This window comes from Vicugna pacos, chromosome 24 (genome assembly GCF_048564905.1).
Source record: "Vicugna pacos chromosome 24, VicPac4, whole genome shotgun sequence".
NCBI classification, from domain to species: Eukaryota; Metazoa; Chordata; class Mammalia; order Artiodactyla; family Camelidae; genus Vicugna; species Vicugna pacos.
Window position 1 is genome coordinate 10060090 of NC_133010.1, and position 26896 is coordinate 10086985.

General features: G+C 52.4%; 1 pseudogene; it reads left to right on the plus strand.

Moving 5' to 3' along the window:
• The first annotated feature begins 686 nt into the window (after window positions 1–686).
• Window positions 687–26896, plus strand: part of LOC102525858 (uncharacterized) — a 77441-nt pseudogene continuing 51231 nt past the window's right edge.

A 26896-nucleotide genomic window follows, 5' to 3' on the forward strand; every position in this document is an offset into this window, starting at 1 on the left:
CTAACAGGAACCCGCTCCCCGCGGCCGCCGGGCCCGGAATCTCAGCGCCTCCCGAAGAGCCATGCGCCTGGCGCTATTTATAGCCGGGGGCCGTCTCGGACTGTACCACCGCCACTCGCCGGGGCCGCCGACGGGGGAGGCGCGGCGGGGCCGGCGCCGCCCCACGACGCCCTGCTCCCGGCCGCCGCCCGCCGCCGCGCGGAGCCCCCCTCCCGAATCTCACCCTCTCCCAGCCCCGCGCCCCACTCCCCGCGCGCGCACACTCGCCGCCCCCACCCCTGGTCTGACCGGGAACTTGAGCCGGTCCAGCCTGTTTAAACGGAAAGGACAGGGATCCTGCCTGTTCAATGTAAAAAAAAAAAAAAAAAAAAAAAGACAGAGAGAAGAAGAAGAAGAAGAGGAGGAAAGAAAGAAAAAAAGAAAAGAAAAAAATCAGATCAGATCGAAAGAGAGAGAGAGAGAAGAGAGGGAGGGGGGAGAGGAGAGAGAGCGCGAGCGCGAGCGAGCGAGGGAAGAGAGGAGAAAGAGAGAGAGCAGAGAGCGAGAGGAGAGCGACGTGTAGAGAAACCGAGGGGGAGAGAACCCGAGTGTGTGTATGCGTGTGCGTGTGTGAGCGCGAGCGAGCTTGCGAGGGAGAGGAGCGAGAGTGAGAGCGAGAAAGAATAAAAGGAAAGAAGATTTTCTCTATGTATATAAAGATGGCCACGTTAGCAAACGGACAGGCTGACAACGCGAGCCTCAGTACCAACGGGCTCGGCAGCAGCCCTGGCAGCGCCGGGCACATGAACGGATTAAGCCACAGCCCGGGGAACCCGTCGACCATTCCCATGAAGGACCACGATGCCATCAAGCTGTTCATTGGGCAGATCCCCCGCAACCTGGATGAGAAGGACCTCAAACCCCTCTTCGAGGAGTTCGGCAAGATCTACGAGCTTACGGTTCTGAAGGACAGGTTCACAGGCATGCACAAAGGTGAGTGCACCTTTCCCTCCCAACTTTGCCGGGGAGAAGGAGCGGGCGGGCGGGCCGGCCGGCCGGCCGGCGACGAGCGAACGAGCGGGAGACGGCGCGAGAGGGAGCCTCAGGCGGACGCCGAGGAGTGAGGCGCTCGGGCAGCGGAGACCAGGACTGGGGTGCGTGGGGAGCTGCTCGCTGGGGCAAGGCTGGGTTTTGGTCAAGGAGCTAATAGACACGGTGCCGTGGGGGAGAGCAGGGGGAGCAGAAGAAGAGAAAGAGAGAGAGGATCGAGGGAGAACGGGGCTTGGATTTTTTGGTACAGCGACTTGAGAGATTGGGATAGGGACGGCTGCACCGGCCGAGTCCGGGACGCAGAGCAGACTGGCGGGCTCTCCGCCGGCCGGGACCTAGGGTGCTGTCCATCGCCGTGGTGCTGAAAATACTAAGAGGAGACGGTCTTCTCCTCCTCCGCTCCGGGCCAGAGTAGCAGGAGCGCAGCCGTCTAAAAAGAAGAGAGGTGACAAATTCAAAGAGATATTTTTATTTCGCTATTAATTTAGCAGTAAACTCTCCCTGCCGAGCTGTGTGCCTCAGTAATCCGGTTGTGGTGTGTGTGCGGGGGGTGTCGGATGTTTGAAGGAAGGAGGGACAAAACCTAAGGCAAGAATTAACAAGGAATCAGCCATCCCTTGGGTGGAGTGGGGGGGTCAGGGAAGCTTCAATGATCCCCCTCTCAGGAAAAGCAGAGCTTTGGGGAAAATCTGTGTATGAAAGGTATGCATTTTGAAGGGTGTATCCTAAATCATCCCAAACTCACCATGCAGAGAGGTTTATAGTACATTATTTCTTTTCCTTGAAGCAATCATTGCTAGTGAGTGCTTGGAGGAGGGGGAAACAGAATGATCAAAGAATTAAAACCCAGCAACTTTTTAGGAAAGTGGTCATGGGGATTGTCTGCAGCCTGCCTGTTTTCTCCTTGTTTTATTATCTTTAAGGCAGAGCCCCAAACGTGTTCAGTTGTAGAACGTGTGTGGGTGTCTGGTGGGTGACGAAATTAGCCCAGTACTTGCTCCCTAACAGTAATGTATAGGATGTACAGCGGGGATTAATCGGGGCTGGAGCTGTGTGGGCAAGTTAAATGCTTTCTGAGAGAGATTGATTATCAGGCAGAGAAGGAGCACCGGGCTAAGGAAGTTGTAAGGGATGTGTATGGACGTTCCGTTTTTAATAAACAGTAGTGTGGAGAGCCGCTGAAGATGCTGTGTTAGAGCTGGTGGTTTTAAATATGAAAACACACACACGCACACGCACACCCACCCACACACAGAGAGCAGCCTCATCCTTGGCCACAAATGGGCTATGAACAGAGCTGATCCTCCGGCACATTAGGTGCAGAACGCAGAGCTGTCTGGTTCTCTAAGCAGCAGTGTTTTCACTATCACAGCCTCCCTCCGTCTCCAGCCCTCCCTTCATCCGAATACTAAGCAGAGCTCCAAACTCTTCATAGTTGGAGTCCCAGAGAGCAGTTTTTATTGGCTTTAGCATCTTCCAGCTTGCCTGCTGAGGAGTAAATCTTAAAGTTAATGGCATGTTGAGTAGCACAAAAACACAGCAGAATGGAAATATACTGGGTTTGTTGGGGTGGGGTGAGGGTGGGGGCTGTAATGGAGAGAGAAACCAACCTTTATTCAATATGGAGAAAATGTCTGTCTTTTCAGAAGAGAAACTGGAAAGGTGGAATGGGGAGGCAGTCTCCGAAATACTGTTTGTTTTCCTTTTTTTCACCCTCCCTCTCAAGTCAACCATATCTCTGTAGTTTTTCCCTTTCCAATCAAGCTCCCTAGGAGCTAATCAAGATTTTTATCAGACCTTTGTCATTCTAATATGTCCCCAGGTTTTAAAATAGCAGCAATGAAAATAAAAAAGCATAGGTAGGGGAATCCTTTGCCCACCTTAATGATCAGTTCTTGTGGGGATTTGAGATTTTAAAGTTTAAAAAAATCAGAACCCACTAGAGGCAAAAAGACAGTTGTGAAGAGCTGAGCTTTCTATGAGATCTGGGTTGGAGTACTTTATTTGCTTTTTTTATTTCAAATGAAGATAATGTTAAACAATATTCATTGGTTTCTTCTCATGACCCCTTGCTGGTATCATCACTCTGTTTCTGATGTTTTTTGTATTATAGCAAAGAAGTAGCATTATCACCATTTGCATCAGGAAGGTGGAGAAGGTGATGATATAGTTGTATCTTATGTATCATATCCTATGTATCATATCATATATATACACACACATATCTGGTCAGGATTCCTAGGACAAGCAGAACTTCATTTTCTGAAGAATTCATTCCCTAAACTGGCTCAGTCAGGGGCAGGCAGGCCCGTTGGCTTTGGAATGCTGGGTGCCTCGTTGTTGAAGCTCACCCTTCAGAGCCTGAGCATATATTTTTTCTCTGTGAAACTTCCTTCCTCTCTATCCCTCAGATTTTTATAGGCGAGGTTGGGCCACAATGTCCCTAACAGTGCCTGGAAGCTCCAAGAGAGCTGAATAAATGAGACAGTTTCCGAGGTTTGGTTTATTCAGTCCTAGAAGAGTTTGAACTCCTCCTTCAGTGATACAGCCTGATTTATTAGCTAATCCTGATAAAATAAGCCTCCAGCCACCTTAAAAAATTACTCGCTTGCCATTGGTGATTAATTACTGTTAAGTCAAAAAGCATGATGAGGCTTGAAGAATGAGGGTTGCGTTTGGCTTCTTGATTTTCCCCAACTCTAAATTGCAACATGAGGCTAGGGATGGAAACGTGCCTTTGTTAAGCCTAGTTTTAGGGTATATTTGTGGCTTTTTCTTTCCCCTTCTTGAATTTCTAACTTCTAATGAATTATACTGGACACAATTGAGAGATATGACAAGATACTGGCTTCCAGTGTGGATGGAATATGTATGTTATTGGTTAAAAGAAGAAGAAGAAGAAAAATAAAGTAAAAATTTAAGTAAGTGCATAAGAATTCAGGTGGGTATATATTTGTTGGCCACCTTCCATTTCAGGTAACTGATGAAGGAAAGAGTTCTAAGGGTTAATGGCATACCTGTCATGCGTAGAGTGAACCTTAAAAGGCAATTACTCCAGTCAAATTGGGAGTCTGTGGAGGAGGGAGTGGGTGGGTGCTGTGGAGCAAACCCAGCCGTATCAGAGAAAGACCTGGGTTGGGGAGGCAGCAAATAGCAGTTGTAAACTGGGGTAATTACTGTAAAGGTAAATTCACACCCTGGAGACCAAAAAGCAAATGGGCAGGGGGAGAACTAGGTGCCAGACAGAGAAAGCAGTGAAAAAAGGAAAAAAAAAAAAAAAGACCAGAACAATTTTAAGAAACAATACCTTAGGAAGAAAACCCAGTTTAATGCAAACTCTCCTGGCTAACTCAGTCTCCTTTTCTCCCCCGTTACAAGCACTTGGAGAAAGATTGTTTTTTCAAGCTCCAAAGAGAAAAACACTGTGCTATTGATTAAAGAAGAGAGAGGCAAACTCCCCGGGTAGCAACAGAAGTGAGGTGAGGAGTAATTTTGCCCCTTTCTATAGAATTTTTCTCCCCTGGAGAAGGAACCAGGTCACCTACTAGTCTAATTCTTCTTCCATCTCACTTTTTATTTATTTCTCTTTTATTCTTCAAATTTTCTAGAGAACAGAGGCAGTGACTGAAAATGCATACACACATGCACAGAGTCATGCCTGCTAACACACATACACATACACAGTTGGTGGCTCACACATGAACAAGCCGCAATCCATTCATAACTTTGGTCTTGTCTAGCAGGGTAGGATGCAGCAAAGACTGAGTTACTGGGAGACATAAAGACTAGGGCTCTCTGGATAGCCATATTATAATGCATTATGTTGGAAGTCATTTAAGTCCAATTTAAGTGGTATTTAGTGTAATATTTATGAATTAATGTAATCTAAACATAAGGCTGTCCCCAAAGGTTTAAACAGCCTTTACTACTGATGTGTGCTTGTTCCCGGAGCCTGCGATGCATTTTAATCTAAACAGCCAAGTCCACATCACAGTCCCTCTTGTTAACCAGTCAGAACAGACCTGTGGCCTGAGTAACCTCTGTGCATTGAGATTTTCCTCTGCTGCGTGGAGGAAAATCTCCACTGGCAGCCCTGAGGTGCTCCCAACCCGGAAGCCACAGCTGCAGGGACTTCAGCCCCTCATACTTTCATACTACACCCAGAGGGAGGGTGGGACAGAGTAATGGAACCTTCTGTGCACTGAGCTCCGGCTAGTGCATCAATTTAAAACATACTCATCCCCTGATGCACAACCTCTCATTTCAATGGCATCTAAGTAGGAAATTCCTCAAGCCACCTTGATTTGGGGTGCAGCTGGGAGAAAGGGAAAGGGCAAGGGTTATGATTATGTTTTGGTGATTTGGAATCATCTTCATAAAATAATGTCTCGTATTTTTGTGTAAGCGTAACAATTAGAACATCGAGTTTTCACCGCTTGACTTCAGCTGAGAGAGCTTTCTGTGTTGTGTTTTGTTTTCTTTTCCCCCTCAGATAGGTGAATTAAAGCTAGTGAGGTTCTATCTGATTTCTGTTTTCAAATGAGTCTAAGAGACAGTGAGACTGAAGTACCAGCGTGGGCATTCGCTCAATTAAGATGAACTTAAAAAAAAATTACTTGGAAAAATAAAAATTCAGCTCTGTCCAGGGAAAGACACTGGCAGAATGGCTGGACACACACCTACAGCAGCTTTTAAAAGAGAGATTTGCTTTGTGAGAAAGAGATATGGAAAATGAGATAGCTCTAATAAGGAAAGAAGAAAAACATTTAAAATGTAAGTTTCCCTAGAGAAAATTAGCGATGGCAATCATTGCAAAGTTAAAATGATCCTGAACAACAGCCCCCATTTTAAAAACCTCCAAATTCCAGATGTTGATAAGTATTCTATATAGGAGCAGAGAAAAAACTATTGAGGAATGATTAGTTTATTTATTAGTTTATTTAAGATGGCTATTTGCTAGTTGTACATGATTTCATTTATCTTTTAAGTAGTCTTCCTCAGAATCAACCCACATACACACACGGAGATAAATTAATATGCACACGTGCACGTATATGCACCCATGTGTGAGCATGACTAAGCTCATCCCACACATATGGGAACCAGGGCTGGCCTAGATTTTACTGCAATTCAACAGGGAGATGTTAACACTCTTCCCCCCACCCCCACTCAGCTTTAATGGGAATTCTAGATTGGGTTGAAAGAACCCCCTTGGCATATTTTCACTCTCTCCACCTGCTCCAGTTGGCTGATGTTTGTGGCTTCTCAAACACAAAACAAAATAAAACAAAAAGAAAAGCTTTTCTTGAATGAAGTCATAGCTTAAAAACAACCCAAAGGAAAACAATTACAAAAATGTGCACCATAGCTATGCAAACCTGCCCTCCATTCATGCGTGTTGTGAAGTTTTCCAAGTGCGTTCAAAGAGCTGATTTCCAGGGGGCATTCCTGATACCCAGTGAGCTCACCACACTCCCGCGACTCACTCACTTGAGCAAGGCCATTGCAGGCATTATTATCATCACCATCATCATCATAATGTGTAGACCAGGATGGGAGAGGGGCTTCTGAAAGAGGCCTGGGGAGATACCCAAGACAACACCTATTTGGTTGAGATAAGAGCTGGTCTCACTTGCCTCAAATGGATTTGGGGAAAGCACTGCAGGACTCACACCTTCCATGTCACCAAAAGGTGGTCAGTTGCCAAAGTGACCCAGGAGGGATCTCGCTGAAGAGGATTTGGAATGAATAATCTATAGAGGAGAGAAAGATGCAATAGAGAATGAGGCCCAACATCGTAGTAGGCAGAAGAAAAGGAAAACTGAAAGTTGGAGGGCCAGAATGCCAGCCGGAAGCTGGGAACACTGGTTGACAGTGTCTGAAAGTGCAGCAGCTTCTGAACTTGGAAGGGAAATCCCATGTGACATGCTGAGAGAGGAGCTCGAGGGTGTGAAAATCTGTGCATGTCTGTGGGTACCGGAGGGTCAGGGGAGGGAAGATGCTGCAGCCTGTGTGGGTGTTGGTGTGAGTGTGTGTGTGTGTGCGCGCATGTGCACGCACATGTGTGCAGGGACGACATGACAAATTCAAGTGCAATGGAGATGATGTTAGGGGTCGTTTCATCTTGCAAGGCTGCATGCGTGATCACGGAGATGGTTGATGGAGAGAAGGAGAGAATGACGCTGTCCTCGTGATCATGTACATGCTCCACCTCGGAATTTGTGGCTTGAATTTGTCAGTGATCTAAGTTCCAGTGGGGAGGCATGCTCTTGTCCATCTGCCTGATATCCCCACCCAAAAGTCCAGATTGGGGTGAGGGTTCACTCCCCCCGACTCATCACCCGTCAAAGGCTTGCCCACTTCTGCTCACCTATTGACTCATTTTAGAAATGACCTTCCATCCGAGATCTGAGTGGCCAGCCACAGAGCCCAGCCCTCTGCAGAGATCATTCCATCCGCCCACTGCATTCCCTACACCACTTGCTGCCCCTTGGCATTCCAGTCCTAATTTTTTCTTGTATTGTGTTCATACACACACACACACACACACACACACACACACACACACACATATACACACACAGGACTTGACCAAGTCGGTCAAGCTAGGCACTGCAAGCAGAGGGCTGCATTTGGCCTGAATGCACACAGGGGTGGCAGGGAGCCGCAGCCCTCATTTTGGGCTTGGTACAGGGGAAGCACATCCCACCTCCTTTACTTTCGCCTGTTCTGCAGCCCTTCAAATACACAGGCTCTCCAGGAATCCCAGAAAGCATGTAACCCTACCCAAATAGCTTAGGGGAGGGGAACAGAGCCCCCCAACTTAGTTGGAGCCCTTTAATCATCCTCTTCTATCTTCTTTTCCTTCTTCCCCTTGCCATTCAAGATGCCCTCAAAAAAAAAAAAAAAGCCACTGGGTCAGAAGAGATAGATCCACGTTCCATTTGGCAGCATAGGGATGCAGTTAAAGATGCCAGGGCAAGAAGATGCAGACTATGATGGGGTAAGAAACGTTGGCAAAGGAATTCCCAGAGTCTATGTGTTTGCCCTAAGGGCTTCCTCATCTCCACTCAGCCCATTTCCAGTGACCCCTGGCTGGGTATAGAGCCCAAGCCACAACCCTGCCCACAGAAACCAACCAAGCAGCCAGGTGGGCAGCCCCAGGGTAATCGGCCTCCTTTCTGGGTCCCTCTGGGAGCACAAGGGGATGTTTTCATCCTGTGCATTCCCAGGGCTGCTCCCCTTCAACTTGCTCCGCATTTGGCTTCCCTTATCCTCCCTTGTATCTCCCCTCCAGCGTGAGCTGACTGACACTCAAAGGAAGCAATTCCCAGCAGCTCCGCTCAGGAACAAACCCTGCGTGGCCATCTGCAAGATGTAAATAAATGGGTGCCCTCATGGCGACAGGCGTAGTTCTGGTTCCGTGAGGACAGAACAGCCAAAAATATTGATCAAAGCTCGGGGGAAAATAATTGATAATGAGCTGGCCTCCAACAAGAGTTTAATTGACAGAGACTTCCGAAGGCCGGCTCTGGACCGCGCATAAGCTGACTGCGATGTTACTTTATTGCAATACACTCCGCTTTAATTAATTATCACCTTTGTTAAGAGCAGCTCCAGATCAAAGGTTTCTGGATACTTAACAGATCTTACTGACAAAACCCCCCATGCATTAGGCTATCCCACTGCTGGCAGGGAGGCAAGCAACATTCCTTCCCATTTTCTTTCCTCTTAGCTGGTGGCTTCTTCCTCTTTGTTAAAGATGAACAGCTCTTACTGCACAGCCGCTCTGTCCTAGGATGGGGCTGGTGTGGGGTGCTGCCCGGTAACGGGTGCTGCCCGGCGAGGGCATGGGGCTGCTGTTGCGCAGCTGTTTCTAAAATTACATGACGGAGACTTGGTTCACCTTCAGATCTATCTCGCTGAAGCGGGGAGTGTCGATAGAATAAAAAAGGAGTTCGTGGAAATGCAAAAGATGTGAGTGTATGGAAGTGTTTGTGTGTGGGGACACGTGCACAAGCGACTCTGTGCACGTCCACATAAATATTACAGGATCGATACGTTTCACATCCGCTGCCCACACCTCTTAACTTCTCCCTCCTGTCTCTTGAGCACCTGTGCCACTGTCATATTTCACTCTGAGAAATGCTTGCAGCTGAAGCGTGCATAGATGATGCTGTATCGAACCAAGCCATTGTTTGGATTCGGTTGTGGAGTCTGGGTGCCCATTGAAGGATGGTCCTTGCCTTGAGTGGGTGGTGCCTAAGGAATCCACTTCTCAAGATGTGACTGGAACCTCAGTCTCTAGAGTCCCCAAAATCCACAAACTGACAGGTGACTTACTTGAATGCCACCCTTGGAGCCATGCGAGGCAGATCTGAATGCCATACGTGGCTGTTTGTTCATTATTCTAATTTAATGATGCAGTCACACCTAATTAATCCATGTCTGGTTTATTCACACACTATGTTTGAGGATCCAAAAGATCTCACAAGCTAGCTGGCTTCCCTTTCCAGGGGCGCGTGAGGGGGCTCCCCAGACAAGTGAGCATGGCTGGGTCCAAACAGGAACGGATCACTGTAGACAGACTTGAGGGAGGCACTGTCCCTGACACCACTGTCCACTCACGTCGGAATGACAGCCATCACAGAGAGACGTAGTGATGAGATCATGTGCTTGTGTGCAGACACACGTGAGCACACGAAGCATGCGTTCTACCAGGGAGCCCTTCTAATCGGCAGCCCCGTGTGTATGAAACAACAGGGTCTGGTGGAGTGTCAAGCATCCCTGTGATGGGGAGTTTCGGTGCAGAAGGTTAAGAGGCAGAGCTGAGGCGACCTCCCCTCTCTGGCCTGAAGACAGCGGAGTCAGATACATGGAGGCCACCGCACAGGTGAAGAGACCGAGGCTGGGAACAGCAAATCCCCAAAGTCCAGTCTCAGCGCACCTCCCCGTGGCTGCTTCTGGCCAGACTGCTTCCAGTGAGTGCTGCCTCTTGCCTGACAGGTACATTGAGAGAACGAGGCATCAACCTAATAATATCCTTATAAAGCCAAGCCTCCTGCGCTAGTCCTAGGAGACAAGAGGCATCCAAAGATCAAACACTACATCACAGTGTATTTGTAGGCACTCTCTGATTCTGCTACCTCCTTATAATGCTCTAATTGACTATTTGATCAGCTCTAAAAGGGCCGGTGTTCAAGACAGACTCGCACACACTCTCACATGCACACTCACACACACCCACCCACACACACTCACCACCCAAGCATGCGCACGCAGACTTTCTCTTGCACGCACCACTGCCCCCACTCCAGCTCCGCCAACAAGGGTAGATTTTCACAGGCGATGCTTGAAGGTGAGTGAAATCACACACCTAAGACTGTACATGCCCTTCCAGTAATGGGCTTATCAATACCTCTTAAAGAAATGTGACAGCCAGCCCAGAGTGATTCAGTTGTGTGGACAAAGGTCGGCATATAGATATCCATTATTAATAATATCAATATCTTGGTTGACCAATATAACCAGAAACTGTATCATGTCGCTGCTGATGGGCAGGGCTTGGAGAGCTCCACGGCAGCAGCAGGAAATTATGCCCATGTAAAATTAATCATATTGACTGGTTCTAAGAATATACGGAGAGGCGAAGATGTTGGGAGTGCTTGCCGCGGTGGGAGAGGGGGACCTTGTTCCCAGAGGCTCTATGGTCTTGAGCTCCTGGAAGGAGCCCGAGGGGAAGGAGGCGTCTCTGGGTGACCGACGAGAACACCGTCCCTCATCCAGCCCCTGCCTTCCAGCGGGGTGAGTGGAGGAGAGGTGTCCTCTGAACAGGAAAAGAAAGAAACAGGATCCCTCACCCATTATCCACCCAACATATCCATATCTTCCTGTCAAATCAATACTTGGCTTGGCTTGGTCTCATTGGATGGGACACAGAGAGCATCCTTGTGCCCGCCGCGTGAAGAAGTCTATCTCGGAGGGGTGGTGTGAGCCTGAAGCAACATCCCCAGTTACATGGTGGGATCCTGGCCCCCGGAGATGTCAGTGTGTGCTTTGCGGCTTAGGGGTCGCAGGAAGAAAGGCACCCAATCCAATCTATCACACGATTGGGTTCTTGAGACCAGCAGAGCCAGAGGTGCGGGGTCCTGCCCCATCAGCACTGCTGGTGGGGTCGGAACGGTCTGGACTGTAGGAAGCCGTTGTTCGCTGAGGCTCACGTGCAGGCACAGTGAGTGGGAAGGAAAGGGAAGGCCATATGCCCTTGGCCTTGGAATTGCTATCTGGCCTGCCCCTGGCCCCCCGCAGCCATGCCCGCCGGAGCCCCAGCTCAGGCTGTTCCTGGTCCTCCCTGGCTGCCCTGGGCAGTGCCTGAAGAGTGTTCTGAAGGAGGAGTGGAGAGCAAAGAATCCAGGGGCCGAGGGCTCAGCGGCCAGGGAGAGACGGAATAGGGCTGACCAGGAAAGCCCATTAAACTTTCGGATCATTCCCAGAGCTTTTGGAGGCAGCTGGAAGGGAGGCTGCCTCAGAGACCAGGTCCCTCGGTGGGGTAGTGGTGGACGAGATGAATTGTAAGTGCAGGGGAGATGCCTCCAATTGTAAAGGAGGAAGAGGAGATGGGGCCTGTGGCAGGGCTGGGAGCACTGGGGCCTCAGCAGACCGGCCACATCCCATCGTCTCTTGACCCACCTCCCCCTCCTAGCGTGCACACTCAGGGTCCCACCAGGTGCTTACATCCAGCCCTTGGGGCCATTCTCTGTTCCCTCCCTCATGCTAATAGCCCAGCTTTGTTAGCTGAGTCCCAACCCCCGGGCTACCCAGAACAATTCACAGATCTCTGAATTTGCTCCCAGCCCCACCCAGACTAGGCAAGGCCGCAGAGTCGTTTGGGGGTGGGCCGATTTGGCACCTGAGGGCATCCTCTTTGCCCCGAAGTGCCTCATCCCCTCCTCAGCCTCAAGACCTGGGTTCAGAGCCCAGAGCCAGGCCCTTCCAGTAGCCCCGTTCCCTACCTTGGGGAGGGGCCCCCAAACTGTGTGTGTAGGAGGGCTCCCCTCTCCTCCAGCGGTCGCCTGCCCTCTGACGGTGAGAGGGAGAACTTTCTGTTCTCAAGCCAGGCCCCTGACACCCAGGAGCCTTTCCAGTCCTAGCTTGGCGTCCCAACCCCGCCTGCACCCCACTCCTCACCCCTGCAGGGCGCGGGAGGCACGCCTCTCCTCAGATGCACGGCAGCCCCCGCAGGGGTGGGCTGTGTGGGGCCCCAAACCTGAGGCTGGGACACCAGCAACACAGAGCCAATAGGAAACAAGAGAGGAGAACCAGAAAATCCAGAAAGTACTGTATCACACGTGAATTTTGTTTCATTGTTTTTAATGAATAATTAGAGCGCAGTTGAGGACAGGTTTTATTCTTCGTTCCATATGGCGAGACACCAGACTCTTTCACACTCAGGGGCCGGACCTGGGTCCAGCTCCAAACTGTTATATCCGTCCACTTCTGCAAAGGAATCTCCAAGTGCCCCTCAAGACACGCATGCACCCTCAACCCTGTGCCCAGTGACCCAGGTCTGGAGTCCAGCTGAGACCCCAGGGCCGCGACCGAAGTCCCGTGGGCCATCATAGTGAAAGGCACAGAGCAGGGGAGCCACCAGCTGGCTTGTTTCCAGCCTTCATTTTCTCTCGCAATTTTTAAAACTCTTTTTATTGAAAACTAAAACCTCCTCTTTGCTCTCCTTTTGATGATTTCAATAAATAAATTATTAGATTTATTTTAGAGTCAGTTCTGTTGTCATTGTGTTGGGCAGGTTTGAAACACCACAGGAATGAGAAGTGAAGGGTGAGGCCTGGGGCTGGACGGGTCAGGGCAGCTGATCGGTCCCTGGAGAGCGGAGGGGAGCAAGGTGACGGGGCCGTGTCTCGGCGGGGAGAGCGTTCCCAGAGGTGGCTGTGAGTGGCCACTCTGCAGACCAGGTCACAATGGCAGGCAGTTGGATGGGAGGGGAGGAGCAGGACCAGGGCCCAGGTGGCGGCCACAATGCTGGAGCTGGGGGCGGCCAGACTCCCTCTCCCTTTTGTGCGAGACCCCTGCCTGCGGCTCACACTCTCTCCAAGGCTTTGGTTTGGTTCTCTCAAGTTTCTCAAGTTTCTCAGCAAAACATTAACTCTGAATGTTCTGATCTATCTCTGCTGAGCCACAACAGAGACCACACAGCCGGGAGGAGTCAGTACCCCAGGCTGGCAGAGGCAGGAGGAAGGTCCTACTGGGGCAAGAGCAGAGGCTTCATCACCCCAACTGCAGCCGGCCTCTAGGGTGTCCCTGCAACCATCCCCACGTGGAGAGCAGGGACCCATCCCCGCCCACATGTGGCTGGGCAGCCTTCTGCCAAGCAGAGAGCGTGTGGGGCATTCCAATCCTCACCGGGAAGCCCTGGGATGGGGCAGAAACAGGCCTCCCTGCAGGAGGCAGATTCATGTGCAACTCAGGTGCCCTGAGAGTCAAGTTCCCTCCTCGGAAGGTGGGGACCCCACCATCACCACCACGAAATAACCGGGTGTGCCAGAAAGCAGCAAACCCACAAATATAAAAGTACCCAATGCGAATGACTCCCCCAAGGAGGAGGAATCTGACAGGGGCACGAGCTCCCTGCCCAGGGGGCTTGGCCACAGGCTCCCAGGGGGAGAGGGTGGCAGGGACCGGGCAGGCACACAGGGACAAGGCAGAGCCGGGAGGCTGACTTGCTGACGGCCCGCTTGTTTTGTTTCGTTTTGTTCCATTATGTTTCGTTTCGGTCCCACTGCAGTGAAATCTCATTCTCAGGCTGGTGGATAAAGGAATTTTTCACTTTGAAGAAATCTGGACCTACCACCAGCCTGGCTGACGAAGAAGAAAGAGACAGGGGTCAGGGGTAGGTGGGCGGCTTGTAGGTATGTCTGATGAAGCTGGTGACACCCATAGGACCTGCCCGGACGGGCCCCACCTGCTTTGGGGCTGCAGTGTCCTTCAGCTGTCCCAACGACAGCCCACTTGGGCTGAGAAATTACTCATGGAATATTTAAACTTGTGCCTGTGTTCCCTGTCACTTAGGCAGGCGTCCAGATTGTCCCCACAGCCTTACTCAGCTGAACGTCCCATCCCGAGAGGTGAACTGTGGGGTTCTGGAGGTTGGAACCTACCCCCGGCCCTCTGCCCTTCCTCTACGCCGGCCCCCAGTTCAGGCGTGGCTGCAGGCAGCCAGCAGCAGGGATGAAGCCGGGGACAGAGTTTCCTGGGGTGATGCCGGTCTGGAACTGCAGTAATCTTGGCAGATCCCAGGAAGATCCACTCCCGGTGGATAACACACCCAGGCCAGGGTGCCAGGGTCCCTGGGCGGCATGTTAACTGCAGAGGAGCCATCGGGGAGCTTCTCCCATCTCCGGGAGAGAACCCCAGCCCAGAGGAGCAGTAAGAGATGAGGTGACCTTTAGGGCTCCGAATATAGGAGTGTCTGTGGCCAACTCATTAGGGGAGGGAAGCTGCCCTCTCTCAGGCCTTCTGCAGAACCTGACCCGTGACATCTTCCTGACCCCTGGGATTTCTCAGATGGGGCAGAACCGAGCTCCATCTCTGAGCTGGAGTAACTGCCCAAGGCCGTCCCTGCAGGGACTGGGAGGTCGGGGATGTGGTTTTCCATGGCCTTCCTAGCTGACTGTCATCCAGCCTCCTCTGCGCTCCCCGCCCCCTCCAGACCCCAGACCTCAAGGCCCAAGGCTCTCAGGGAACAGCGGTCCCCAACTCGAAGGACTTCCCTTCAAAGTCCTGCCCCTTGCTGATCTGACAAATCAAACTGGGCAGATGCGTCCCTGGCGGCTAATGGGCATTAATGTGTTACCATCTCTGGTGACACGTGCCTCCTACAGGGACCTTTTAGAGCCCAGGCCATAACCCAAAGAAACAGCTCTAATGGGGGAATTTCCGGCATGGGCCAGGCCAGAGGGAGACACTGCGAGGCTGAGAGGCCTCTGGCTGTTCACAGGGCATGGGCCCGCCTGGCCTGCATTTGTGTCGCTGGGTCGTGCAACTCCCCCTCCGCTGCCGCAGGACCAGAGGAAGCCGGCAGTGGAGGGGCTGAGACCCTGCCTGTCTCCCAGCAGGGCCGGCGCACCCAGGAGGCTGCCAAGCCAGAGGTCTAATAAAATATTAAACACAGTCGGTAAACTTAAACCAGTGCCGTATCTGGAGCGCCGAGTCCCTCCCTGAACACAGCCAGGCTCCAGCCCAGGGAGGCTGCTGGTTCGGCGTTGCCCAGGTGTGGGACTGGGGGCTTCCTGGTCCAGGCCCCACTGGGGGCAGGAAGAGGGGAGACCCACAGGGACGGAGGAGGCAGGGCGGGAGGCCATGGCTTTCCTCCTCCATTCGGTTATTCATTTCCTCTGATTCTTATCTAATCTCTCCTGATTGTCCTGGTGAAACTTAATAGACAAAGTGAATTTTTATTACATCATCAATATAATCTCCAGCTAATCAGCCGACTCGGGGGGCCACCGCAAGCCCTCTAGCTCCTCAACTGGCTTCATAAATAGTAAGAACCACCACTGCCAAGCGTGACTCTTCCACCCACTCCCGAGAGGCCCTCTCCCCACCGCTCCCCCTCCCCAGACCTATTCTTGGGGTTTCTGCCTTCCCACGGGTCCCCCCGCCCAGTGGGCCACATTGCCGGTCGATGGAGATGTCTTCTCCATTCGTATTTTTAGTTTTCTCCCTCCCAGCTTCAGCTGTTAAAATCACAAATCTGGGGCTTGTGTTTTGAATGCCAAAATAGCCTAATGTCGACTGATTTTGATTCTACTTTCCTCTGTGCTGGGAATATGATATGTCAGAAGATATTACATAATCAGGTGGCTCGCAGGACATACTATAAACCACAGGATATACCAAATTAAGTCACGTATGATGCCGTACTGAGATAACCTGGGTGCCAGAGGTGTTTTGGTCATTTAAAGTCAGACCATGCGTCTGATACACTGTACCATAGATGTTAAATTATATATTTCATTTATATTATAGTATGCCTTCCATTTATATAGCATTTTAATCTGCAAAGTGCTTTCTTGTATATTATCTCTTTCATTCCTATTGCAACCAGGTACAGTTGATACCTTTTTTATAAAGAAAAATGGAAAAAGGATCACGAAGGAAAATTACAACCTGGTCAAATCCTGCCAGGATACAGCAGAGCAGCTCGGGCTAAGAACAGCCGCTGACAAGCCAGGGAAGGGGCGTGGGTGAGTGGAGGGGGCAGAGGTCTGGGTGGTGAGCAGGCAGGCAGATTCCTGGGGCCCGGCCCGCTGGGCAGCCCCTGGCCAAAGGGCAGCAAGGACCTAAGGAATGGTTGGTAGGTTGGTTTGTCTCCTTACTAACCTGCTCGAAGTTAAATATGAAACGAGAGCACTCCTTTCCAAGGCATCTCTTTGGTAACGCGAGGCGTCTGCTCCCCGGCTCTCTGGGGGCCAGACCACTCAGCTCTGCAGTGGTTTGGATTTGGGGAAGCCAGCAAACATCCCCTAGAGTCAGATCTTACAAGTAAGGTGGGTGACAAGGCTACTGAATCTGGCATTGGGCGTCCACACCCCTGGCTGTTTGAGTGAAGGGGGAGTCTGCTCATTGCAGGCAGATCAGAACCAGCTCTGGGAGTGACCAGCCACCCTTCATGAAGTCTCCCCTCGATCCTCATGCAAAAGGCTGCTTCCTTGCTTCTGTCCAGCAGGTGGTCTGTGTGCATCGGGGGTCATGAGAAGGATCCTCTGCTTTGGGCTTGACCACACGAGGGGGCCCTGGATCCTCAGAGGGGCCCCGGGAGCAGGCGGTGTCTGGCGCGTTGGACACTGCCTGCTGCAGACTCGGCTGGTGCACCAAGGCTGGAGCGGAGCGGCTCGCCTGGCTCTGGCCCCGCCCTGCAGCCTGGCTCCAAATCTCAGCTCCTTCCTCTCTCCAATCACTGCAGTGACCCCTGCTCACCTCACCACTTAGGGTCACTGGGAGGATGGAATGAGCTGAGCCGAGGGAAAACGAGGTGTGTAAGTTAAAATCTCCAGGGTCATTGTCATGTATTAAGTGCCAGCACCCCCATCAGACCACAGGGGGTTCTGAAAATCCTGCTCGCTCAGAAATACGATGCACGGGATGACATCAGGGCTCGAGGATGGACGGGAGGGGATGTTGACAAAGCACCTACTACACGGCGTACACACAGGACTCTCGCTTATTTTATCTCACTCAGTCCTCGTGACAAAACTGCGACAGAGATGTCACCGTGCCCCTTTGAATGCCAAGGGAACGGGAGCTCGGAGAGCAGTAACTCGACGGAGCTTACACGCTACGGAGACACAGAGCCAGAATTTGCAACCAAATTTGTCATATTCTCAAGCCCACTGCATTTCCATGACTGCAGCTCCCTTTATGGAAGTAAATAAAAAGATCATCTCTTCCATCGCCTTCGTTTTACAGATGGGGACACTGAAGCCCTGTGACATTAAAGGCTAACATTTTCTTAAATCATTCCACACGGTCTTTTACGAAGGCTTGAAAACATGTACACACAAGTGTACGTGGACACGTTACAGGCACACAGAGATACCTCACACCAACACACCCTCTGGCAGACACCCGTGCACACAGATACTCACACGTGTATAGACACAAAGAAATGTACTCACGGACACACACAGCAACATCAAATACAGACACCCCCGTACACAAGCACACACACCCAAAAATACAGATACACACACACAAGCACATTTCACAGATGCACACGTGTAGGAACATTCTGAGACACACCTCGAGATACACACACAGACAAGGCTGTGTACACTCACACAGAAGCACACACTCACACACCACCCTTTTAACAAGGCTGAATCAACCGCAAGGCATGGACACAATTTAGCCACATCGCTCCTTAGCAGAAGTAAAAGCAGCTGGTTTAGAGAAAAGGATGCAGAAGCCCAGCTCGGAAACAGGGGAGGAGGCACAGTGGGCTCCTTAACTCACCTTTCAGCCCTAGGCCAGAGGCCAAAAGTCCTCTGGCTGGTGCCTGCGTGGTGCAGAGCCCAGCAAAGGTCAAGGCCAAAGGCTCATTAGAAATCAGCAAATCAACAGAAGGCGTTTGCTGAGAACTGAGAACGCTCCCTCTACCACGGCCCTTCTGCATCCACCTGCAGGATCCTGGCCAAATTTCTACTCCTCTGACCAAGACCCAAGGCAGGTCCTGGAGAAATCTGGGGCAGGACTTCCAAGGACCCCCTCCCCGCCGCCCACAACCAGCCACCCACATCGGCCACAGACAGGAGTCATGTAGGTAAAGCCAGGCCTGTGAGTTCAAGAGGCGCCTCCAGGAAAGTGACTGGAAGGGACGGGAGTGGAGTTGAAGATTTGCAGCCAGTCTGTCCCGGGGGCCGGCGCTCAGGCTGCCTCACCCTGTGGTTCTGAGTAAGGGAGGAAGTCTTCCCACGCTTAGTCCTCTGATGTCCACCCAAGCCTGTTCCCAGCCTGCGGGGCTCCTGTCGGTCCATGGGACTACGCTTGTCCCAGGCTTGGCAGACGAAGTGGCCCTGTGCATCTGTATTAAGAGAATGAACACACACACACACACACACACACACGGAGCAAAGGGTCAGCCACAGCAAGAAACTCATCAGAGAACGTGAAATGTATGGTTTTCTCTCCTTTAGAATAAAATCCTGAGGATTGGGGAATGAGTTCAATGTTCACCATCTGAAGGACAGACTATTTGGAAACTGGCTTTCCTGGACCGTGGGGTGGGCCTGCCCTGCCACGTGCGGGCTCAGGCTGGGTGTGTTGGACGTGAGATTCTGCAGCCCATGGTCCGAGGTAGTGTGGGTGTTGACCTGTCGCACGTGCTGACGGGCCGTGAGGCTTTGCGGGCAGCTCCGGGGGCCGTGGCGGGGAGACAGCTATGAACAGCTGTGGTGTGGCTTGTTTCTGGCACACAGTGTGCCTATTTGATGCGTGTTTTCTCCTTACGTGTGGTGTCACTGTGTCCTGTGAGTGTCCAGCGTGCTTGGACACATGTGCTTATGTACGTGCATGCCAGGTGTTGGAGAGCTATGAGTTCTGCCCTGGTTCTGGAAAGGGAAGGGAGGGTACAGAGGGGGCTCCATCTTCCTTCTTGCATGGCTGCAAAGCTCCTTCATCCTGGGACTTGCCATCCAGCGAGACTTCCCCCCAGCCAAGGGGGAATCTTATGCCAGGAGTACCTCTGCCCCCATCCTGAAGCTCTGGGTCTCAGCAGAGTTCTGGGAGGACCTGGAGCCCTTCCCTGTAGTGGCTGGGAGAACTCTGTGTGTGTGTGTGTGTGTGTGTGTGTGTGTGTGTTTGTGTGCGTGTACGCACGCACACCACCTCCTTGTAAGCACACTGCAACCACAGCTGGGGAGGCCCAGGCAAGGCGATGCGTGGATATATATGCTCATGTGTGCTGAGTGGACACAGGCATGTGTGGGCTGTAATGGGCCCCGAGCGGGCCAGTTTATAAGTGACAGCTTGTGTGTTAAGTCTATGACCAGAGCTTCTACCAAGTGCCTGTGCAAAACGGCAGAAAAGATGGTCCGACTCCCTGGATGGGCACTCGGGCGGTTCTCCACCAGTGTGTGTCAGTGGAGGGTGTCTTCAGAGGGGCCTCCGGCCAGGGTGTCGGGGAGGAGCGAGGAAGAGGTCTGGGGGAGGCAGGGCTCTGCACACGCGTGGCTGTGGGCGGCCTGAGGGGGTGGGACGCTGAGTGACACTGACCTCCCGAAACCTCCCTGCTTTCGCGGGTGCGTGGCTGGGCCGTTGTGGCTTTTTCTCACATTCTGCCCCCAGCTCCCCCGGGAGATGAGGAAGAGGAAATTGGGGTACCTTGACGCCCCGAAATATAACCCTAAACACCCAGCTCCTCCTGGAGACAACGGAAAACGCAGGGTTGTGTGTGTGCGTGTGTCTGCTTGTGTGTGTGCGTGTGTGCGTGTGCGTGTGTGTGTGTGGCAGAGACAGAGAAGGAACTGGGTGGGGAGGTGCAGAAGCAATGGGAAGAGAGAGGCTCCCTCCACTGCCTCCGTCTGGGTGGGAGCAGATGGTGCTCAAATCCGACCAGCAAGGCCAGAGGCAGTGCTTGGAAGCAGTCCTGAGGGAAGGACAGCGCGAAGGAGGCCAGGGTGGGGCTCCCCAGAAGCATTCCCTGGCCGCATACATCTCTGCCCTCCCGGCTCTGTCCTTCTGTCCAGACGCGCAGAGTCCCTGAGCCTGGCCCCCACGTCTAGCTGCAGGTGCCCTGCTTCTTTGCCTCATCTCTGGGCCACTTGAGGCTGGCCCAGCCCCTGGGGTGCAGACATGAGGGCAGGCACTCCCTAAGTCTGGCCCCGGCATGAACTCTTTTGGCTCCTAGGCCGGCAGGAGGAAGCCCGTCCTACCTGCCCCCAGGGGACCTCAGGTCTCGGGCACAGATCTAGCTTCTCTGGAGGGAATCACCACGCAGGACCCCAAGGGCACGACCCTCAGCTCAAATCCAGGGTCATCATCTGCACTTTGCCCGAAGTGCAGGCAGCAGGCTTCTCCCCGGCTCACAGAGCAGAGCCCTTAGGTGAGGTCTGCCTTGTCTTCCCTCAGCAAAGGCCGGACCCTGACCCTCCACAGCCTAGTGTAGGTCTCCTGTATCCAAATGCCCTGGAAATCTGGTGAGAAATAAAGATCCTGGCCTGTGCTTCAGACCTTGGGATTCCCTGAAGATGGGCCGGGACTCTGCAGTTGGAGAACAGCTCAGGGGGTCTCCAGTGCCTGCTCCCCAGAGCTGTCCTGTGGCGACCCCCACCCCGGGGTCAGTCAGCACCCAGTCCAGATGGTCAGGATGCTGCAGCCTCCTCCTCCCTTCCCAGCATTTCCTAACTTCCTGTGCCCTGCCTCGGGGCCCCCGGGGAAGGATCTCCCGACCATGTGCTCACACCATAAAACCCCTCCTCAGGCTGCCGTCATAACTGCCAGAAAGACACATATTCCCCACCGGTAGGAAGGGGTCCTGCCCTCACACTCTCAATATCCCCCTCACACACACACACACACGGGCACCCAGATGCACACAGATACACTCACACACAGACCCACGCACAGGTACACTCATCCAGACATACACAGATGTACACACACAGACACAGACCCGTCCACACACAGGCACACCCAGACACACACATGGGTTAAGCTATTCCATTCTCAGCTCCGAGCATTCCTGGCCCTGCCCAGCACCTCCGGCAGCCTTTCCAACCCTGTTCTGTGGGAGGTGGAGGCTCCGGAGGTGGCCCCCGGGCTGAGAGGCAGGCAGTGCTGAGGTCAGATGCCCGCTGTTCCGCTGACAAGATATGTGACCTTGGGCAAGTCACTTTGCTTCCTGGGCCAGCCTCAGTTTCCCCCCTAGCAAATGGGAACACATAAACTGTCTAAATTGGATTTATTTTGAGTATGAAATGCGGTAATCTAGGCAGAGTGTTTGGCATGGTGCCTGGAGCACGGTTAGGCTGAGATAAATTGTGGCTGTAGCACAAGCGAAAAAGAAAAGGCAGTGATAGGTTTTCCAGCCCAGACGCTGGCCTCTGGCCTCGCTGCCCTTGTGTTGCCGCCTCGTTTCCTGGGAGATCTGGTCCATCTCTGAACCTCTGCTCAGCCTGTCCCCACCCAGTGCGCCCTCTTCCCTCTGCGTCCCCCAGACCGAAGCCTGGCCCTCTGCAGAGAGTGCACTGAGCCTCCCGCCCAGGGCTTCAGACCCACCGCACGGACCCCTGCTAGCGGGTGTCCACCCGCGTCCATCGGCCTCTCCTTCCCCCGTGGGCTCCCTACAGACTCCCAGGCCCCAGCTGGACACACGTCAGGCGCAGATCCATGGTAGCCCCCTGCCCTCAGCTGGAGGGACTGTCACTGCGGCCCCAGCCAAGGCCAGTTCCTTTTGTAATATTAAGTTTATTGGAAATGTTTTCCATTGTGAGCAATACTCCTAGAAAAAATAAACGAGATAGGAGGAGAGAAGAGAAGACACCACAGTCACACCTCCCAGAGATGCTCTGGTGACTGTCACGGTGATTTCCTTAGGTCTGACCGACAGTTTTCACTCAGAAGCAGCACAGACGGAGCCCGTCTGCCTACAGCGTGCCCGGCCCTGGGCTGCACGTTGTATGAGAAGTGGAAGAAAGAATCACTGTCCCCGCCCGCGGAGGCTCACAGCCGGGAGAGGAAATAAACTTGGGGGAAATGATGCCCAAAGCATAAATGAAATTCAACCCACCCCCACCCCCAGCAGCAGATCCCACTGTGTGCCCTGGTCGCCGGGGGGATGCCCGGCTCCTGTGGCCAGGGTTTGGACGTGGATGGGGGTCTGGGTTCTTGTCCAGGAGCCCCAGAGAAAGTCACTGGGCTTGTCCAGATGTTCACTGCCGCACCTGGGAGTGGAGAGGAAACCGATCACTTCTGAGAACGCTTCCGGTTTCACAGTCTATCCCCTGTGAGGCCAAGTGCATGCTGGATTTAGCGTGACGGTCGCACAACCATCAGGGACTCTTGGAGGCGGGGTGCGAGTGTGGCAGTATCTGAGGAGTCGCTCAGAGACCATCATGGGGGTTGGAGGCAACTAGAAATGGTGAGGGACTCCACGGAGGGATGGAAGAGTTTGTGACTGGGGCTTGGTCATGAGTTAAAGTGGAAACAGGGTGTGATGGTTGGCCATCATTAGCACCAGTTTCTCCCAAAAGGACAAGGGCGCAGTGGTGGTTTTATAGAGAGAGCACTGGAGCTGGAGTCCAAAGACTTGAGTTTTAATATCTGAGCGCTAGACCGTGACCCTGGGCATTGAGCTCCCTGCCTATAAACTGGGAATAACCTCAGACTCCGTGGAAATGGGAATATATAGAACAGGCTTGGAGAGTGGTACTAACATAATAATAGGAGAAAAACGGTTAGCATGCCTTTATCATTTACCGTGTGCTCAGCACGAACCCGAGCATCGGCTGTGCTGTGTCATTTAACACACCCAGCTCTCCAGGGAGGAAGGTTCAGTTTCCATCTTTATTTTGCAGACAAGGAAACAGAGGCACAGAGAGTTTAAGTGACTTCCCAGGTCACACAGTGAGGAACCGGCAGAGCCCGAATGCCAAGCAGGGCCCCGAGGGTCACGGGCTTGGTTACAAGTGCTTGTGCCCGTGAATGTTAAGTCCCACATCCGGGGATGAGAACGTCTTGGCGTGTAAACACCGTGATGGAAGATCAGATCAGCCAGCTCCTGAAGTTCAGTGGATACACAGTAAGCACTCAATAACGAGTGTTTATTTATTGCTTCTGTTTACAGCTCTATTCCCAAAGTGAATTGTTTGTTTAAGTAAGGAGCATTTACCTTTATTACAGTCATTGGTAAATAAAATTATATTTGCATTTCCACAAATATGTATGAGTTTAATTAGTCTTGCAATTCGTACACAAGAGCCAGTCCAGGAAACACATTCATGAGCTCACACTCCTACCCCAGGCAAAAAGCCTTCTCAGACAAACAACAGGATTAAATAATTCATTCATTCACAAATAGTTATCGATCACCCACTCTGTGCCAGGCACGAGTCTAGCTGCTAGAGACACAGCAATGACCAAGGCAGATAAACTCCTGGCTCTCCTGGCGCTTACATGTTTATGATGAGAGTTAGAAGATGAATTAAAAATAAAAATTAAGTGCCATGCTGAAGATTAAAATATATGGATGAGGGACTGAAGCTGTTCTATATCACGTGAGCAGGGAGGATCTCCCTCAGGAACTGACAGTGAAGCTGAGATCCAAACACCAAGCAGAGATGGAGGGAGAGAGCACTTTGGGCAGAGGGGATAGCAGGTGCAAAGGTCCTGAGGCAGGAATAGGCGTCGTGCATGCAAAGGACAGGAGAAAAACCAATGTGCAAGAGCATCATGGGGATGGTGAGGGGAGGGAGGTGGGAGGAGGGTTTTGGGGGAAGGAAGTGTCAGGCTTAGCAGGTCAAGTTGGAGTCTGAATTGCATTCCAAGTGTAATAAGAACCTGGAAACAGTTTGATCTTATATACATTTCACAAAAACCTTTCTGGCTGCCGTGTGGAACCAACTGCTATTAGAGAGCAGACGTGGAGGCAGGCGGCCAGGGGAGTGAAGATTGGGGTGTGGATTAAGATGGGCAGTAAAAGTGTGAAAAATAGATGGGTTCAGGGTGTGTTGGGGAGATAGGCGGCCCCAGGACTTGTTGCTGGATTGGATGTGGAGTGAAGGGAAAGCAGAGGCCCCAGTATGATTTAAGCTACTCGATGGCTGGTGGTGCTGCTTACTGGGAGGGAACACGTCTCAGGGATGGGAGACCCAAATTCCATTTTGGCCACGCTGAGAGTAGGATGCCAATTAGACGTCGCAGTGGAGACCTTCAGAAGGCAGGTGGATTAGGATCCTGGAGCTGAGTGAAGATCTGGGCTAGGGGCATAAATGTGAGAGGCATGCACGTATGGTGGTACTTTATAAAAGTTATTTATAATAGAACAGATTGAACAGGACTTCATAGATGTGCTTAGCGTTCTTCCCCAGTGTGGTCTGGGCATCAGTTAGGTCCTGCACAGTGTGATGCACACCGAGTCAGGCACGCACGAAGCCTGAGACGGGGTCCTGGGAGCCCCGTCCTCCCTGCACCCCTCCCCAGTCTCTCAGCAGGTGCTCCCCAATGCCAGACACCCCTGGCCCTCACTTTGTCACTAATGAATGTAGCAAAGGAGACTGTGCCTCCTGCCTCAACCCCGCCTCGTACCATCTCACAGAGCCTGGCTGGACTCTGTTCTTCCCAGGCTCCCACCTCAACCCCCCGTGCTGTAGCTGCGCTCCCTCTGGCTTTTGCCACGGCCACTGCCACCTGCCCTGTCTTGGAGTATCTCTTTCCCAGGATGCCACAGTTGCAGTCCACCCGGGAGGGAGAGCAGGAACTGTCCAGGGTGAGTCAGCCGGATTCACGGCGGAGATGTAGGTCGCCCAGCTCCCTCCTCCCTGCTCTGCGGCGGCTGAGGCCTCCCTGCCCCGCCTGCCCCACCAACCAAGCGTGTCCCTGTGGCCTGCACACCGTCACCCCGCCGCCCCCACCAGCCTGAACCCCGGGAGAGAAGCACCTGCAGGGACTCCTATTTGGCCCCCAGAGCCACCACCAAACGCCTGAGACAGACTGCTGGCCCTTTTCCCTCTCTTTTAAAGTAAGAACTAATAAAAGCAACACACAACGAAATAAGCTGATGTTACACTAACAAGTTAGAGCTGAAGGCATTCCATCGGCACCTGGGAGGCTCTGGGATGCTGGACGGGAGCGAGGGAGCATTGGGGGTGAAGGTCCCCCCCCTCTGAGAGTGGGGTCCTCAGAGATGCACACAGGCTGCCCTCCGTTAGCCTGTCACCCCCTAACTGCTCCCCTCAGACACCCCAGAGCCAAACCCTCCTTCCTTGTCACCATCATGGATACGCCTGGGTCAGAGCCCACTGTCAGGAAGGTGGTCTTCAAAAAGCCCCTGTAAAGATTGATGGGTAGCTGGACCCGAGGACGGGAGGAGACGCAGAGATGATGCACCAGCAGGGCACAGGTGCCATCACTGATCGGGCGAAAACAGTAAAAATACACCCCTTGCTGAGCACCCCGATGTGCGAGGGCTGTGCTGCCCGTGTGACCGCATCCCGGGTCTTCGTCCTCCCAACCATCCCGTCGTCGCCGGGGCAGCTGACAGCCATATGCGGCTATTTACACATACATTTACTGAGATGTAATTAAAAGTTCAGCTCCTCAGTTGTGCTAGCCACATTCCAAGTGTCCACTAGCCGCAAGTAACCAGCGGCTACCATGCTAGATGGTGCAGACACAGAACATCTCCCACAGGGCAGAAAACCCTATCCAGACAACAATTCTCAAATATCGCAAGTGGGTAAGGCAGTGAGACCATCGCAGGTGCACATGAGCGTGTGTGGAATCTTGACATGGGCGGGTGTGGGCTTCACCATGCTGTGTGTGTGTGTGTGTGTGTGTGTGTGTGTGTGTGTGTGTGTGTATGCGTCCAAGAGGTGCCTAGCCCTTGTCCACCACCCCAGACCTGCTGCCCAGAGGAGTATTCTGAACCTGGACTCCAGAATCAAACTGCCTGGATTCAAAGGCTCGCTCTCCCCTTCTCAAGCTGTGTGACCTTCATCAAGTGGCTTAACTTCTCTGTGCCTCAGCCTTCTCTTTATACAACAAAGATAATAATAGCGCCATGGCAGAGAGTTGTTAGGAGTGTTCCGTGAGATAATACGCACACAGCTCTCAGCGTGGCTCCCGGCACATTGTGAGCTATTAATAAACGTTAGCTGTTACTGCCGTTTCCAGGAGGCAGTGTGTTTGCTGTGCTGGGGCAGCCTTGGAGAAGAGTCACGTAGGGGAGCGCGCTGAGAACTCTGCTGAGACGCGAGGATCGCCTCATACTCATGCAGCTCAGGGGCTGGGGAATGAGCTGGTGAGAAGCTGCAAGAGGGGGACAGAAAAGTGGGCGAGAGATGGGTGCGGTGACGGGGGGGTGCAGATGAGGGGAGGTGCACACGGAGGAGGAGGGTAGAAATGGGGAAGGAGATGGCCTTCTTACCATGTTCTCTTTTTTAAATTAATTTACTTATTTAACTGTTTTTGATAGAGGTACTGGGGATTGAACCCAGGACCTTGTGCACGCTAAGCACACACTCTACCACTGAGTTATGCCCGCCCACCCACCCCTCTAGCATGTTCTTTGCAGCCCAGATCTTTCTATTTTGCTCTGTAGATGTACTGCTTGGAAGGGAGAGCCACGTGCATGGCT